An 18,361-nucleotide genomic window follows, 5' to 3' on the forward strand; every position below is an offset into this window, starting at 1 on the left:
GGGCCTTTACATCTAGTGTTCGTTCTGCCTGAATGCTTGTCTCCAGTTACCTACCTGGATACCTGCCCCGCTTTGTTCAGGCTGCTATCCAAGTATCATCTGTTCCATCATACATTAAATAATCCCTCATCAATAGCACTCTATCCCCTTGTACTGTTCAATATTCTCCAAAGGCATTTCATCCAATAACACACTGCAGGAGTAGGCAAAAGTAGGTTTACAGATGTTCGTATGGAAAAATATATAATACAAGAATAAGCTCTGTGTTTCATGTACTCACAACTGTAAATCTACTTTTGCCCACCCTGGATATGTTTATTTGTTTCTCTTATATGTTTATTTGTTTTTCTATGCCCTCCTCCCCTTACAATAAGCAGCAAGAGATAGAGACAGCAGTTTGGTTGACTTTATTCACTGCTGTGACTAGAACTGTGTCTACAATGTCATCACCTCTCCATACACACCTACTGGAAGAATAAACGAGTGAGTGTAATAATCATCTGTGATCATGCAGACTGTATACACAAATACTAACACCACATACAAGCAGATTTAGCATTTGAGTACATTTCCTTCTCATCTTTTCCTCCATACACATATATCTTTATTTTTTCTTCATTTATCTTAGAGAGTGAAGATCTTATAATATATTCCATATATAAAATGGAATATATTATACACACATATATGTATGCATATATATGTGTGTGTGTGTATATATATACACACACATACACGCACAAGTATACATATACTCTAATTGTTTCACTTAGCATGAAAGCCAAGCCATCTTCACGTATTATCCTGAACTCATCGAAAATGCGTCTATTAACAGCAGGGTAGCCTTTCTTCAAACAGATACTTATCCAGCTGTCAACCATGGACACTTAGGCTACTTCCATTTTTTTTCTCATTGGCAGCATGAAAAGCATCTGTATCAAATAATGTTTTACTCTTTCAAATAATGTCCTTATAACTGGGTAAAAACAAAAGCAGGGGTGAGTTCTCTGAGTGAGGTTTTAAAGACGGTTTCTATAACCTTCTGGAAGGCTTAAACCTGTCTGTACTCCAGCACTGAGCTCCCTTGGCCAGCCTTTGGCTTTATGCTGATATGAATGCATTGTCTTGGTAAACTCTTTTCTTGTATTGTTAACAAAGTTATTCTTATTAATTCTTCACTCCTGGTCATTTCTAGAAATACATGTTTTAGTCCTATTTAGTCCAATGCTCCAGAAATATAATGGTTTTTAAAATCATTTTTCTTTAAAGAGCTGGATCATCCATATTTTGATGGTCAATAAGGCTCACTTGTTTTTTCATATGGAAAATGCCACTTTTAGTACCTTTCTGTTTCTAGAACTTAACCATTTCTTTCCATCATCACATGCTGTGCTTTTTATTTGCTTAATCAATACACACAAGAGCTGCATTACTCAAAGATGGTTTTTCTAATAGGGCTGGAAGCTGCACTTTGTCCCAGTGTGAGTGTGGGAGTCACTATGTTGTGTTGGAAAGAGCATGGGCTTCGAGGCTGCGGGTGTCAACTCAAGCCCCGGCTCTGACACCTACTAACGCTGTGACCCAAGGCGGGCTGCTGAGCGAGCCTGCACTCAGCTTCTTCACCATGGAAAGGAGAGGAACAGCAGGTATCTCATTGGCTGGGGGTCAAGACTGAGTAACAGTTGAATGAGAACAATACATAAAGTTCTTGGAAAATTTTAAAGATATTTGTTCTCGCCCTGGCCAGTTTGGCTCAGTGGTTGGAACATCGGCCTGTGGACTAAAGAGTCATGGATTCAATTCTAATAAAGGGCACATACCTCGGTTGGGTTTGTCCCCAGCCCTGGTCAGGTCATGAGGGAGGCAACCAATCAATGTGTCTCTCATATTGATGTTTCTCTCTCTCTCTCTCTCTCTCTCTCTCTCTTTCTCTCTCTCTCTATCCATCTGTCTGAAGATAAAATATATATATATATATATATATCCCCGAGTTAGGATTTTAAAAAAGAAAAAGATACTTGCTCTCTTTCTCTTTGTCCAACCACTTGTAGATGATAATTCTTTGCCAAGTATTCCAGTATTCCAGTTAGCTGCTGCTGTTGCAGGGGTCATGCCTAAGAGATCAAACCTACCTTGTTGAACTCTAAGGACCATGTAAATTGTTTTTGCCAATGAAATGAGGACACGGTGATGAGTTGGTTCTAAGCAGAAGAAGTCTGGGCAAGCATGTCTTGTGTACTGAGGTCAGAACAACCAAAGGAAGATTGCTCTATTAGCAGGGGCCCCAGAGGGAAGCGAAAGAACACAGAGCCATCGCTGACCTTCAGTGGACATGTGGTATATGAGACAGCAATGAACCCCCAATTGTAGAGTCACTAGAATTGGGGGACATTTATTATCACAGTTTAATCTAGCCTACCCAGACCACCAAAAGAAGAAGCATCTAAAGTGTGTCTAGAAGAAAAAAATCTAAAGCATACAAACAAAAAAGCCATACTTAATTAGAACCTAAGTATGACCATGGCCCTTTGTGAATTATTAAAATTATTAATAGATGTTATTTGCCCTCAAAGAGATCACAGTCCATTATTTTAACATATGTTGTTATAAATGATATTTTTTTTCCATTCACACTAGGGAAGATGTTCTCTGACCTGGAAACATGAAAGAGATGTCAAAAAATGTCCTTGTGCCAGAAGGGTGTGGAGTGAAGAAAGGTTCTTCTCTCATTGCATCCCTATCATATTCTGCATATTCCCATAGTGACTAGCTCACTGCAGTGCCTGTTATTGTAGAAGGACACAAAGCGATCCCACAAGCTATTTCAGTTTTCCTAATGGAAAAACTAGATGCTGCAGATGAAAGAGTTATTAGAAAAATAAGTCTTAGCTTTTCAATAAAAGCCTCCAAAATGTGCCGCACATCTGGGCCAGGCCATCAGCACTGAGAAGGTGGACATTAACAGTCAAGATCTCTAATGAAAATACATCTTATACATACAGACGTTTTCCCCCTAGAAAGTACCCAAAGATGAAGAGTCAGGAAAGACACCTAAAGTTGTTTCAGCCTCATTTTTTATGTACCTTGCTTCCACTGACAGACAAGCCCCAGTATTTACCACAGCGCTCCCCAGCTCTGCTTTCTCCCCTCCCTTTCCTGGCACGATGGCTCCTCACCTCCACTCTCAATTTCTGCTTTTGATGATGTGCTTCTCTGTCCCTGATCCTTCCCACTTCTTCTTCTGTTTAGAGTTTCAATTGTGACCAGCTACATATAATATAAAACTTACCTACCATCATAACCATTTCTAAGGGTCCGATCTAGTAGTGTCAAGTACCATTATCGTGTATTCATAATGTCGTGCAACCATTTCCAGAACTGTTTCATCATGCAAAACGGAACCTCTGCGCCCATCAAATAACAGCTTCCCATTTCCCTCTCCCCAGCCCTGGCAATCACCACTCCTACCTTCTGTTTCTATGAGTTTGACTACTCTTCATGATACGCCATGGACCAGACCAAGCAATCACTCCTTTATTATAACCTTCCTACACCTGAGAAGCAGGTCAAGTTCCATAGCTTAAGTTATCATCAACCCTGCCCATAATGTTGCCAAATATATCATCCTTTGAAACACCCCTTTTTGCAAAGATAAATTGTTCATGGACAGATTAGTTTTGTAAGTGATCCGTTTGATCAGAGCTAAACAGATATTACTTGAGAATGTCTAGGAACATATGCTGGGTGTGCTAATGTGTTCTGATGTGCCAACATATACTACAAATCTCTGAGGAAGGTGGAGCCTGCAGTATTTTCATATTAAGCAATAAAGCACCTTTCCAGGGACAATCCAACTCAGACATCCAGAGAAACGCCTAGACAGTCCTAGGGAATACATCTCAACAGACTTTCTTGAAGACGATTCACACAGCTGGTGAAAGGGAGATTGATAATAAGCATGTTGATGCAACTTGAAAAACAACGTCACAACTTAGAATTGAAAACAGCTCACTTGCTAGTCTGGGGAAAGAAAGTTTACGTGGCATGATTTAACACACTCCTGCTGTTAGATAGCACCGAGCTTCATGCAGGGTGTTCACAACCCTTTCATAATTGATGGGCTGTCATCGACAGAGAAGTATCATTTTGCTAATTTTGTTTTAACTTTAATAAAATCATCGTTTGGAGTTGAAAGACAGGGTCGAAGCTGGCTTTGTAACAAGGTGGGGAAATGAATGGAAATTGATTCATTTGAAGGCTTCTCTCTCAGCATTACAATGGTGAAATCCATTTCTCTGGGTGAGGCAATGAAGAGGTGTGTCTTTATGTTATATACTGGCAGATCAGCAGTCTTAAAGACATCCTGTTATAAAGAATAGACAACGTTTACTGGTTATTCTCCATAGGCCAGATCCTGTGCTAAACATGTAAATGGATTATGATTTTAAATATATATGACAGTCCCGTGAGATAGAAACTATAATTAGCACCATTTTTCTCAAGAGGAAACTAGGTTCATAGAGGTTAAGTGACTTACCAAACTCACATACCTAGTAAATAATGGAGCTTGGATCAGCAGTCTAACCCGACCTGGCTCATAACCACTAGAGGCTACAACCCAAAACCCTTTGCCTTCTACGTATCAGCTGGTGTTAGCGGGAAGCGAGTTCAGGTGGGAATGTAAACTGTGCAGGCTAGGACCCACTTAAAGGAATCTGCCTCCGGGAAGTAAGGCGCGACTGACAGAAGTGCTGGCAGGACCATCAGCATCCGTGTAATAGCCTCACTTTTCCCTGTGCACAGTGATAAAGAGAAGACAAGGAAGAGCACGTCATGAGGCAGTGGAGTCCTCACAGTAAGGTGTTGCTTCCTAGGAAATCAGGAGATTAAATCCATCTAGACCACATCACATTTACAAACTTCCAAAGGAAGAAAGAAACTTAGAGGTAGTTGATGCTCAAAACCTGACTGTGGCAAAGACACTCACTTTGTTTCCAAAACCCAGGGTCTCCCTCATGCTTCTCACCCCCTCCCAGGAGGGTCACAAGGTAAGTTCTGATCAATGGATTTGGTAGAGATTTAAGAGCCAGTGTATAACCCAACAGCTCCTTTCTTTTTCTCCTGCAAGGACATAGACACTTCAAGGATGGATTCAAAGACAGAGAATCTTGGATTGTTACTGCAAAGAGGGCATCTTCTGAATAGTATCCCACTGTATGCATATACAATATCTTCTTCATCTATTCAGCTACTAATAGATTCTTAGGTTGTTTCCATACCCTGACTATTGTGAATAACACTGGAAGGAGGTGGGAATGCAGAAATAGCTTAAGATACTACTTTCATTTCCTTTGGATCTATACCCAGAAGTGGGATTGCTAGATCATATGATAGTTCTATATTTAATGTTTTAAGGAATTTGCATACTATTTTCCAGAGGGCTGCACAAATTTCCATTCCCATCAATGGTGCATAAGGATTCCCTTTACTCTGAATCCTTGTAGAATCTAAAAAAAAACAAAACAAAAAACCAGTCATAGAAGCAGAGAGTAGAATGGTGGTTATCAGGGGTTGTGGGAGGGGGAAAAGGGGAGAGGTTGGTCAAAGCATACAGACTTCCAGTTATAAGATAAATAAATTCTGAGGATCTGATATACAGTATGGTGATTATAGTTAATAATACTGTATTATATACTTGAAAGTTGCCAAGAGAGTTGATTTCAAATGTTCTCACCACAAAAATAAGAAATTATAATTATGTAAAGTGATGGAGGCGTTAGCTAACCTATGGTGGTAATTATATTATAATATATAAGTGTTTCAAATCAACATGTTATACTCTTTAAAATTTCATGGTATTATACATGAATTGTATCTTCATAAAGCCGGAAAAAATAAAATAAAAAATAAAAAGAGGACCTCTTTATAGAGTCATTCAAGCAGTGTGTTTGTAAGAATAACTGTGATGTGATAAGTTTCTGATATTCGTGGTTAATTTGTTCAGTATTACATAACCTATCCTGATAAATACATGGTACCACAATCACCTAGGAAGCACCCCAAAACTACAGAGTATATGCCCACACCCTAGTCTAATCAAACTTCTAAAGATGGAGCATGAATCTCTGTCCTTACAAAGCTAAGATATTCTAATAATTAGCAGTTTTGGAAAACGCTGTTAGAAACACTTAAGGCTAGTCCCACTCAGCCTTCCAATCTATTTCCTCTCCAAACCCTACTATTATAGACATTAAAAAACACACACGCACACACACAAAACAAAGTACACAAATGTTGCAGCTAAGCTATGGGTGTCTTGGCATAGCATGACAAGGAACACGGTTGGACTACCAGCTTTCCATTTACTACTGGTGCGGCACTGGAAACATTGTTTACCTCTTCTGAACCTTTCTCTCATCTAGAAATCAGAGATAAAAATAGCATCTACTTCTGAGGTGATGGAAATGTTATGTTCTTGATTGGACTCTAGGGACAAATATATACATTTTCTAAAACTTATGAAATTATATAGCTAAGATGTGTGTATCTCACTGAAGGTAAATTTTACAATAATAATGATGATAATAATAATAACAATAATAACAATAATAATAACAACAGTACCTACTTAGCAGAGGTGTTGTGAGTATAAAATCAGATAACCACAGAGGATACTTGGCATAGTAACTGGTGTCTTTTGGATGTATACTGTTACAAAATAGTAGTTATTGTTATGTTTATATTATGTGTTATGTATTATTTTTGTGTATCATTACCGTAATATCTTCCAAAGTTAAACACACCTAAAGCCACAGTAGATTTGGAAAGCTGGGAGAAATTAGACTATTGTAGACTGTGAATTGTGTTCTCAACATGTATTTCTTCATGTTTTAAGTGCATAGATTCTCTACCAAAAATATTTCAAAAAGCAAATTTCATACTTTGCAAGTTTCTATGGAATATTAGATTCATACCTCTGCTCATTCATGACTTATAATTTTGCAAATGGTGCATGCTCCAACACACAATATATATTTTATTATGCCTTTGTTACAATCAATCAAGCAAAATATGAATATTATATTTCCTAATGACAATTTTGTGCCTGCAAAGAAAACCTTGCCACAATGTTAATAATGTCTATATCTCGCCTGCATCAAAGTGCACAATCCTTAGTTCTGATTTCAAGCTTTAATTGCTACAGGCCATAATAAAAAGGATTTAAAAAAATACGCTTTCCATAGGTATTTTCTTTAAGAAATGCAACATAGTATAATGATGTATGAACAACAGGAAAAAGAAAACCAAGCATCACAGGTGTGTCTCCAGAAAGACAAATTAAGTTGCTACAAATTTTAATTTACTGGAACCCAAGAAAACACATTTAACAATAACAGACTTTATAAATAAGGCCAAAGTTTTTGTTGTAAGAAATGTGTGTAACATAATATTGACTCTTCCATCAAGAGGACCCTAGGACATATTTATTGAGTCCCTGTTCTGTGCTGGAAATTCTGGGGATGCAGACAGTAAGAAAAGCAAGATTCCTTTCCAAAGATATGTATACGTCGTGTTGGAAAAGTTGCCTAGAGCAGTTGGGGTTTTGATATGTTGCTAGTCTTCAGTCTCCAGAACTCAGAACAATAGCAACAACAACAACAAGCTCTGAGATTAAAAACCTTAAAATAAAATGAATAATAAATAGCATCATCACAAACAGATAAATGACTCCCGGGTGACAGAAAGACATGGCTGTAGCAAAATTGCTTATACTAACATATTTGAAGAAAAGTGTGACTATCAAAAGAGAAAGAAGCAAGAGGTGAGAGAGATTCCCAATGTGTCCCAGCCAGGCACGGCGGGAAAGAGAGGCCAGACATGCCCATGTGAGCTTCTTCCCCTTTGACAGGGCTAGTCCTATTGCAAGGATGGCACACGTCTGAGGCCACTGAAGACCTGGATCATCCCTCTCCTTCTTCAGTAGTGAGGCTCCCCCAAATCTGTAATTACAACAGGCCTTTTCTTACAATTCCCAGCACACACACGTACTTAGACTTCTCATTGTTATGAACATTAACTTGTTTAGTGCCTTATGAGTAGCTCAATATAAGTTAGATTGCCCATATGAAGAGAGTAAACACATGTTAAGTACCTGCTATTTCCAAACAGTTTATATTTTCTGTTTAATCTTAACAGCCCCCAAAAGATAGACATCACTATCCCATAATTATGTGTAACCTAAATGTCCCTTCATCCTTGAGTTTATAAGCTTCAGAGAAAGTATTCTATCTCACCGACAGCAACTCAGATCCTTAACTCACCCCCATCATCCCAAAAGACAAACAAACCAGTGTCATAAAAGTACTATCAAATAGGATCAATGGACGTGTTTGATAGGAAGAGAGGATTTTCATTGTATCTATATGAAAAAATTCCCCCCAGACACTGCTCTTCTCCACCGTGACCTCCTAGATCTCGGCCCGTGGTATCACCTGAAGCTGTGTGATGTAGCGGCCTTGTACCGTTAAGAGAACATTGTCATTAACATCATAATAACTTTGTAAGGTGACCGATGGTTACTAATATCATGGTGATCACACGGTAAGGTATATAAATGTAGAATCACTAGGTTGTATACCTGAAACCAATATAATGTATGTCAACTAAACTTTTATAAAATTTAAAACGAGAAGAAAAAAATCTGCTTTAATTCTGACTCCCAATTTTTCATTCCTCAACCACTCAAGGTGCTCTGACACAGCAAAAAATTCTCCAGGAGCTATGGTATCCTTGGAAAGGCAACCTGGGAGCCATTTCTCTTCACCTGAGTGTTCTCTTGCTGCTCAACATCCATTCTACATATTATTTATTTCTTCAAAACATATATGGGGCTCCTCTTAGGGGAAATTCTAGGGACTAAAGTTGTCTTCATTGCCTTGCAGGTAGTTGAGGTTGTGAGCTTGCTTTGTCCAGATTTCCTCCACTTAGCAGGAAGATAACTCAAGTGTTAGGGAAATATAATAAATGCTCTCATCAATTATCATTTCTGGGGCTCAGACCAGACTGAATTTTTGGACTTGAAAAGTTGAAAGTTCAGTGTATTCTTCACAGTGAGATTACCTGTAAAGTTACTGAAAGACCTCCAGTTGGCATTTCTAGTGCTGATTCAACTTTGCCACGGGCATTTCTTTCCATGTGCGTGGGAAAAGAAAGCAGACATTAAAGACAAAAAATCCACTAATTCAAGATAGCATATGATTCTAGATCTAATTTTGTGATGCAGAGGATAACTTCTACAGGAGATTGAGAGAGAACCCAGGAACCAAAGACTTGAAAAAAAACTTCCTAGTGTGAGTAGGTCTTGAAAGACGCGTGAAAAGGACATCGTGTGTGAAAACCAGGCATGAGCACTAAGTTATATGCTTTCCTCACATGTACTCTCCCGAAGATGGCCTTTGTCTGAAGCAGCTCATTTAACATGGGTTTCTTTTAATTCTCACCCGAGGACATTTTTCCATTTATCTTCATATAGAGTGGGAGGGAGGGAGGATGAGCGGGGTAGAGAGAGAGAGAGAGAGACAGACAGACAGACAGACAGACAGACATAGACTGGTTGCTCCCCACACGACCTGACCAGGGGCAGGGACCAAACTGCAACTGAGGTACGTGCCCAGGACTGAAAATTTGAGCACAGTCTATGGAAGAACACAGAGGGGCAGAGACCCACCTATGATCTGTACTGCGTGTTTGTCAATACAGCTAAATAAGTTGCCAATCTCTCTGTGTTGAAACCTCTCAAGTGTAAAATTAAGTAAAATATCCAGATCTATGATGTGTGTGTTTGCACAGATAAGCTGTATTGTGTTCACACTTCCCTTTCTCTGTCCATTCCTCCTTCTTTCTTTCCTGCTAGAAAAGATCCTTGTCAGATCCTTCAATCTCACATGCATATTATGGGGATTAAATAAGTCCACACATAAAGTGCTTAGAATGGTGCCTGACCCATGTAAGCATTAAATGAATGCTAGTTATTACTATTTTATCCTTGTATGCATTGGTATAGTCCATTTGCCAAGGGCTGTGTGATAGGTTCTGGGGATACATGTGATGTATAAAATATGGCCTTAACTCTTAAATCAATAAGTGCCTTAGAAGAAAATAACTTTTAAATGATAGGTCAGATACTATATTAAAATTAGGCCCATGGCATGGTGCACATAACACAAAAGAAGGATGTTAAGTTCATACTAGTGGAAGAGGAGTCAGAAGAGCAAAAAATATCAGGAAAATATTTCTAGAGAATAGAACATCTGAGCATGGAATTTTCAAATACTACATTGGAATTAGCCAAAGTGTGAAGGAGGAAGCTTATTCCTATCTCAGGGAAAAGCGTATGCAGAGATGCTTCTGCTAAGGGCATCTGGAGATGGGCAAAGCTGGACAGGCTTCTGTGCATTTGGCTTCAGGATATAGATGCATTATAAGAAGTTCAATGTCCAGTTTATAGGAGGTTATCATCCCATCAGACTGAATACTTGTCAGTTTACATCTGAGAAATACCAGGCATGAGAAAGCTATATGTAGACACCCAAGCTCCACAATGTCTGAGCAGAGTGAACTTGGACACACAGCTTACCACCGGCACTGGGGGCTCTTCAGCAGCACAATAGGTGTCATGATACTTAGCAATAACATAAGGAAGGTACCTCTCTTCCAGTGACTGGTTAGGATGCTGCTGCCACTCCTGCTGCTGATTTCCAGAGGTGACATGACAGTTAAGAAAGACATTGGCCAATAGGTATTCTAGAAGCCATACTGTTAACAAACGGAAAGTAAAAGATATTTATCATGGAAAAGCAATTATTGGCTGATAAGCATGAGGGTGAGAAACAGTGTTAGGAGAAAAGGGATAGAAAGGACCAACTGCTATTTTCAGCTGCCTTTCTGCTTTGAAACTCTACCTCCTTTTAAGTGATGGTCTGGCTGAATCTCTCTATTTCTTCTACCAGAATCTTTTGTAAATACACAAACTTTTAGCTGGGAAAAAAAAAAAAAAAGTTTTACTGCATTTTAGACATCTGCCACATCCAAAACAGTTTTATCAGATGATTGATTATTTTGTAGAACATCTCCCAATGTTTGCTTCTGTGACTCATCTGACTAAAGAAATTAGACTGATTAGACTGGCTGGCTGCATTTTCCCCTTCCGTTGGTGTAAGCAAAGCTGTGGGAAGGGTGCACTTCAGAGTGTAAATACATGGCAAATTTTGCTTCTTTTGATAAACATTTCTTAGTCAATCAAGAAGTGCTTGCACTAAAGACTAAATGATGACTATATGTCACATAGCAGAGAACTGTTAATGCAATTTGGGCCAGCTAATGGATGCTGATTTTACTCTCTTTTCTCTTCATATTCTATGCTGAAATCTTCCCTGAGGATCTGACATAACATATGGGATTACTTTTCCTCCTCTTCGGTTCTCATAACCTCTTCCAAAATTCCTTCTTCAAACATCTTTGCAGTAGAGGTTAGCACATATTTATTGAACACCCAATGTAGGCCTGTATACTGGAGATACAGTAATGAAGCATCAATAATTATTGGTCTCTTGATATCTCTTGCAGAAACACAGGGGTGAGACAGACAAGCATATAGAATAATACACTATGGCAAGATCAAATTATGAACATGACACTCCGTGAAAAAAAAAAGGTCAGGGGATTTTTTTTTTTTTTTTGAAATATTTGATCCCTCAGCTCAGTTGTGAAAAATGATCGATAATGAAGGGAGGAGAGAGGGAGAAAAAACATTTACTAAGTATTTACTATATTCTGGGCACTGTGAATTGCCACCTTTCTGATTTATAATAATTCTCTGAAGTAGGCACAGATGTTATTACCATTTTACAGATGTGGAAGATGAGGCTCACAGAAGTAAAGGATCTTCCCACAGCAAGCAAGGGCCACACCAGAACTGCAACTTGTGCAGAGGAGAAAATGGGATGAGCAATGGTGTGGACATGTAAGGTAGGAAAGAGAACAGGTAAAAATCCTTGGATGCCAAAAACAGCAACACATTGTTGACAAATGGCCCTGAAAGGCAATACTAGGGGATCTGGCTGACCTCCGCACTGAGCTCTGCTGTGACCTGAATCCCTCTGTGTGACATCTGGCTGTCACCACTGCCCCAGGTCCTATTTCACCTGTGTCTCAGCACAGAACTTCAACAGACACACAGGCTCATTATAAACGTACCCTTTAGATGTAGTTCTGAACAACTGTGCCTGGAATGACTGCAATCTGTAATCAGGGTGTTTAGAGGGAATCAGGAAATAGAACTCCTCCTCATTTTATTATTTATTTATTTATTTATTTATTTATTTTTAAAATTTTTTTATCCTCACCCGAGAACCTTTTTTTTCCATTTTTTGTTCAGATAGAGCGGGAGGCAGAGAGAGGAAAAGAGAGAGAGAGAAACATCGACGTGAAAGAGACACATCGAGTGGCTGCCACCCTCACGAACAACCAGGGCCGGGGACAAACTGCAACCGAGGTATGTGCCCTTAGCGGGAACCGAACCTGGGTCTCTCTGGACTACAGGCCAACGCTCTAACCACTGAGCCAAACCGACCAGGGCAAACCCCTCCTCATTTTAGACAAGAAGTGGCTCAGGATAAGGCAAGTATTTGTCTGAAGTCAGAGTCTAGAACCCAGATCACTTGTTCAGAGCTGAGTGATTTCTATTTCTAACAAAATAAGCATCAGACAAAACAGCCTTTCAGACCCAAAAGGACATTTGTGAGCACAGGAAAAGAGAGTAGCCTAGTGTTCACAATGATTTTATAACACTGCAGGTTGGGGAACCTTACCTCCCACACCTGGTCATGCCCCAGACTTGTCCTAATTAATAATAGGTACCTCTACCTACCCAATTGCTTGAGTCAGTCACATAAGAATGATCCTTGATGTCTTTCTCTCTCTCACCTGCCATCACCAATTCAACATAAAGGCCTGCTTCTATTTCCAAAACACACCTAGGACATGTGTCCCTCTTTGCTGCCACTGTCTCAGTCCAAGGCAGTGGCACTGATCAACAGCCACGGTCTCCACACACCCAGCCTGCTCTCATCGCTGACAGCCACGATGCTCTCTGTCAACAAATGCAATCAGATCAGTCCTCCTTTAAAGAAAACAGTCCTCATCTTGCCTTAATACCCTTATACTGTCTATTCCTTCTATGGAATACTCTCTCCCTACACTTATCCTAACTAACTCTTCTGCACATTTTAATTCCCAGCTTAAAAACTTTAAGAAGTTTTCCACTCTCCTCTCCTTACCAGATCTCCCATATAAATTAGTTCTCCACTTATATTCCCTTGTAGACTCTGCACAATTAAATCACATTTAATAATTCATTTAGTAGCAAAGTGCTTCAGTAAGCTGTTCAATTCTCTGAGCTTTTCCATCCTCAACCTATCAAATGGGCATCAGAATACTTACTCTGTAGCATAGTTGTAAGGACTAGAATTAAAGCATGTAGTAAGAATTCAATAAATAGCTATTAAAAGTGTTATTCTTTAATTCTATCCATGCCCTGAACAATACTCTGCAATGGGGAATTGATCATGGCTTAAGACCCAGAACTAAGGTGACTGTCAATCAAAATAGGGAGACTTTTCTGGAATATTGTTTCCAAGACCAAAGCTATTGAGCCACCTGTGCATAATACTGCATTCTATTTTGACCTACCTGTGCTCTATGGAAACACTGCTATTAGCTCTTAGCCACCAATGAGGTAACTGAATAGGAAGAGGAAACACACAACAATGAGACAAAGCACTGAAATACAGCCCAGGCTGTGAAATTCATCTGTCTTAAGCTGAGGACAAGCAAAGAAAGATTTTCAAAAAGCTTTCTCTATTGGGTAAGGATGACTTCTGCCTTCCCAGTCTCAGCACCGATAGTCAACGTTTCAATGTTTATGAAAATTGGAACACAGAGCTCTCTTTAATCCTATTGTCCAAATTGTAGACTATTTGCAAAGCAAGCCAGTACCAATCTTAAATAACATTTCCAATGGTTCTCCTGGAGTGAGACACATTAAAATGTGTCTATTCACAAGTTTAAAGAAAGAAAGTAAATATATGCACATATGAACATTGAAATAGCCTTCTGTGAAGCATTTTAATAAACCAATCTCCTAGTCCATACAACAAACAAACTAGAGTTAGAAATCAGAAACAAACTGTCATTAGGCATACCTGTAATTCATTTTAGAAAATTCATATGTTCCAAAATTCATACGTTCTGCAAACCACCATTTTGTAATTGGATTATATTTTTGAAAGGATGATAGAAGGTATCTATTTTAACTAGCTTTCATATGAAATCTTGGAAGGTGAAGAATAATTTTTGTAATGTGAATAATTGGCATCATTAAATTCACTTTGTAAACAAGAGACACTGTACCATGTTTAGATTCAAGCAGACAATCCATCTGCTTTTGGATTTAGAATTCATTCATTCAATTAACATTTTTAGTGCATTTACTATTCATGTATTCACTGTACAAATATTTACTGAGTATTTACCATGTGTCTGGCTGTGTATTAGATGCTGAAGATACAGGAATGAACAAGAGAAATGATGTACTTTGCTCTCCTGAATCTTGTACCCTAGTGGAGCAAGAGGATGAATACAAATGGGAAAATAAAAATATGCAATACAATTTCAAGCAGATATACAGGGGTAGTCCAAAGTAGGTTAATAATAATAAGTAATACAATAATTAATAGATGAGTAATGATACAGTAATAAACTGTTTTGCATACTCACAACTGTAAACCTACTTTTGCCCACCTCTTTATGTCTTATGAACACGGATGAAGAACTCTAAGGGAATAGAAAGTGATGGGCAATAGGTGACTGGGGCATTGAACGGGTGCTTCAGCTGATGGGAGAACCAGGGGAGCCCTGGTTAAATAAGCAAAATGGGGGCATAAGCCACAAGAAAGAATAGAGCTAGATGCTTCAGGCAGAGGGAAAAGCAAATGCAAAGGCTTTGAATCTGAAGTACACTTGTGTTTGAACAATAGCAAGAAGGTAAGTGTGGCTTTAGTGATCAAGGGAGAGATTAGACGATCAGCCAGAGATTCAGGGGCTGTCTCATGTTGCCTCTTCTAGGCTCTGGCATGGGGGCCTGCACCAGGCAACTGCTCTCAGCACCAGGAGGGGCAGGGAATGAATTTATGCTAACCCCAGAAAGGGATGGCTTATCTAAAAGGACTGAGGTGCTTATATCTTTTTACTTTTTTAATCTTTATCTGAGAATTATTTTCTATTTATCATCAGATAAAGTGGGAGGGAAGAAGAGGGAAAAAGAGAGAGAGGAAGAGAGAAGCATCAATGTGAGAGAGACACATTGACTGGCTGCCTCTCACACAACCTGACGATGGGCCGGGGATGGACCGCAACCGAGGTATGTGCCCTTGACTGGAATCGAACTCATGACTCATTGGTCCATGGGCTGATGCTCTACTGCTGAGCCAAACTGGCCAGGGCTCTCACCCTCATTTTAATTTATTTATTATTTAATTATTTTTAGAGAGAGAAAGGAGGAGGGAGAGAGAGAGAGAGGAAGGGGGAGAGAGAGAGAGAGAGAGAGAGAGAGAGAGAGAGACATTATTTATGCATTCATTGGTTGCTTTTTGTATGTTCCCTGCCCTGACCTGGGAACATGTAAACCAATAACCTTGGCATATAGGGGCAATGTGCTAACCAACTGAGCTACCTGACCAGGGCCTATCTTTTCTCTTAAATTATCTTTCCTCTCTTACCCTCTTTGCTTCTGTGCACCTTCCCTTCCTCTCTCCCTTTCTCTCTTTTTCCCTTTCATCTTTTACCCTTCCACATTTATTTATCATGAATCGACTGTGTCCTAGGCACTGTGCCTAATGATCTGATGGGTGCCCTCTGTCTTGGATGTAGAGAAAAGCACTTCTTCCTTCGCCCCTCAGCCCTCTCATATTAAGACTAGAATCTGTTGAGAGAGCTTCTCCACCAAACAGCAGGCTAGTGGGACAACTTGTGAAATAGCTTGGAATCCGAGCTCTAATACTTACATGTTGTACTATGTTGAACAGAGCACGAAATACTGGTTACCTCAACACTCTCATCTGTAAAATAAAAAATAATAATACATATTTTGAAGGAAAGTTTTAGAATCCCTAACTTTATATATAGGCTGGTAATTAACATTATGACATCATTATTTCTTCCTTTTCAACTTGAACCTCAAAGTAAAGGAAGGGCATAGTTATAGCGATTTAGTATGAGACTGAAATCATCTTCTGATTCTCTGTCTCCTCTAATGTTCTAGAACACCGAATTCATGATTATAGGACACAACCCAAGGGGCTCGACAACCCAAGATGACCTAGAATGAAGGCACGACAGAAAACTTTCTGCCTATGGAGAGGGTATTAATGGCCCCAATTCTTTACCCTTCCCTGTATTCACACACTTTGGCATGCAACTCTAAAGTATTTTTCACTAAAAAAACAGATTGTATTTCGCTACCCCTTAACTTTCAACCTGGCCAACTGGTATGCTTTGGCATACCAGGTGAAAGTTTCCAGTTCTAAACCTATACCTCAAGAGGCTGTGCTTATTTCTGCTTGACATCTTGTGCAGTTAACATTGTCATGAGAATATGCCCCAACTGGTCACAAGAAGAGGATGAGAAATATGGGAAGGGGAACCAAGTTGGCTCAGTCCAGCCAGGTCTAGACTATGGAACCTCAGTAACCCACAGATATATGAGAGTAAATAATTGCTATTTTAAGCCACTTAGTGCTGGGGTAATTCATAACTTAGTATTACTGTGATGATGTTTGACTGATTTACTTCAAAATATTTATTACTTAACATCATCAATTAATCAAATATTTATTGGATTTCTGTATTTAACACAGCGGGTATTGGGGATACAGATATAAACCACAGAGTATCATTGTTACTCTTGGGGAACTTACAGCCTAGATGAAGGGGAAAGACAAAGAAATGCTACAGGTAAGAGTTGAAGAGGGTGTGTTTCTGAGATAGGGATGCCTGGAGCCAGGACTTGGCTTGAGATGATTGATTGACTGCTCCTAGTGGGGAAAAGGAAAATTGCACCTGTGCGATGCTTTTTTTTTAAAAAAAAATGTTTATTTATTTTTGTTACAGATGTTTCTCCTTTTCTCCCATTGACACCCTCCTCCCAATCCCCACCCCCCAGCATTATTGTCTATGTACTTGTTTACACATACATGTATATAAGTTCTGTGCTTTATCTCTTTCCTCCCCCCACATCCACCTCTTCTGAGGTTTGTCAGTCTGCACACCGCTTCGATGTCTCTGGATCCATTTTGTTCCTCAGCTGGTTTTGTTCATTATATTCCACAAGTAAGTGAGATCATGTGATATTTGCCTTTCTCTGATTGGCTTGTTTTGCTTAGGATAATACTCTTTAGGTCCCTCCATGTTGTCTCAAAGGATAAGAGATCTTTCTTTCTTACAGCTGCATAGTACTCCATTGTGTATATGTACCACACCTTTTTTAACCACTCATTTATTGATGCTTTCATTTTAATAAAGATTAGAAAGAACTTAAAAACTCCAGAATTCCAGCTCTGGAAGGATCCTCTCCAGAAATTATCTTTGGTAAACTCCCACTTACAGCTAGAAAAACTGAGACTCAGAGAAAGAGAATGAATGTTCAAAGTGATGCAATAAATTTGTGGCATATCTAGGACATGAACCCAGAGCCCTTGCCCCCAACCTTGGCACATCTAATTTATATGACCCTGAGCAGGCCTTACAGTGTCAGGGTATTTTGAACTACTATAATATTCTTGACCAGAAGTTTTATTACTAATAGCATTTACAATAAGATTAATGGCCATCACGATTATAATTCATGATTGTAACATGACTCCTTTCTTGCTCAGATAATTTAAGGTGTGATAAGAATCAGACTTCATAATTAATAATAATAATTAATACATTTCATTTATTGAGCCTCTGCTCTAAGCACAGTGCTCATTGCTTTAGGTGTGTGGGCACATTTACTCCTGGCAACAGTCTAGGCACAGATAATAAGCCCCATTATACAGAAATGGGAATGGAATGTTCTAGAGATAGAGCTTTACCCCGAATCATACAGCTAGTAAGTGGCAGAGCAAGGAATGGGACCCAGATCAAGGGCCTGTGGTTTTCCCACTTTTTTCTATAGACCCAGCCATGGGAATTTCTATCTAAAATGTCTGGTTCAAAAATGGCATCCTTGTCCCATCACTCCCAATGTTCTCTGCATGGTGAC

Source organism: Molossus molossus, unplaced genomic scaffold (assembly GCF_014108415.1).
Source record: "Molossus molossus isolate mMolMol1 unplaced genomic scaffold, mMolMol1.p scaffold_m16_p_21, whole genome shotgun sequence".
In the NCBI taxonomy this organism is placed as follows: Eukaryota; Metazoa; Chordata; class Mammalia; order Chiroptera; family Molossidae; genus Molossus; species Molossus molossus.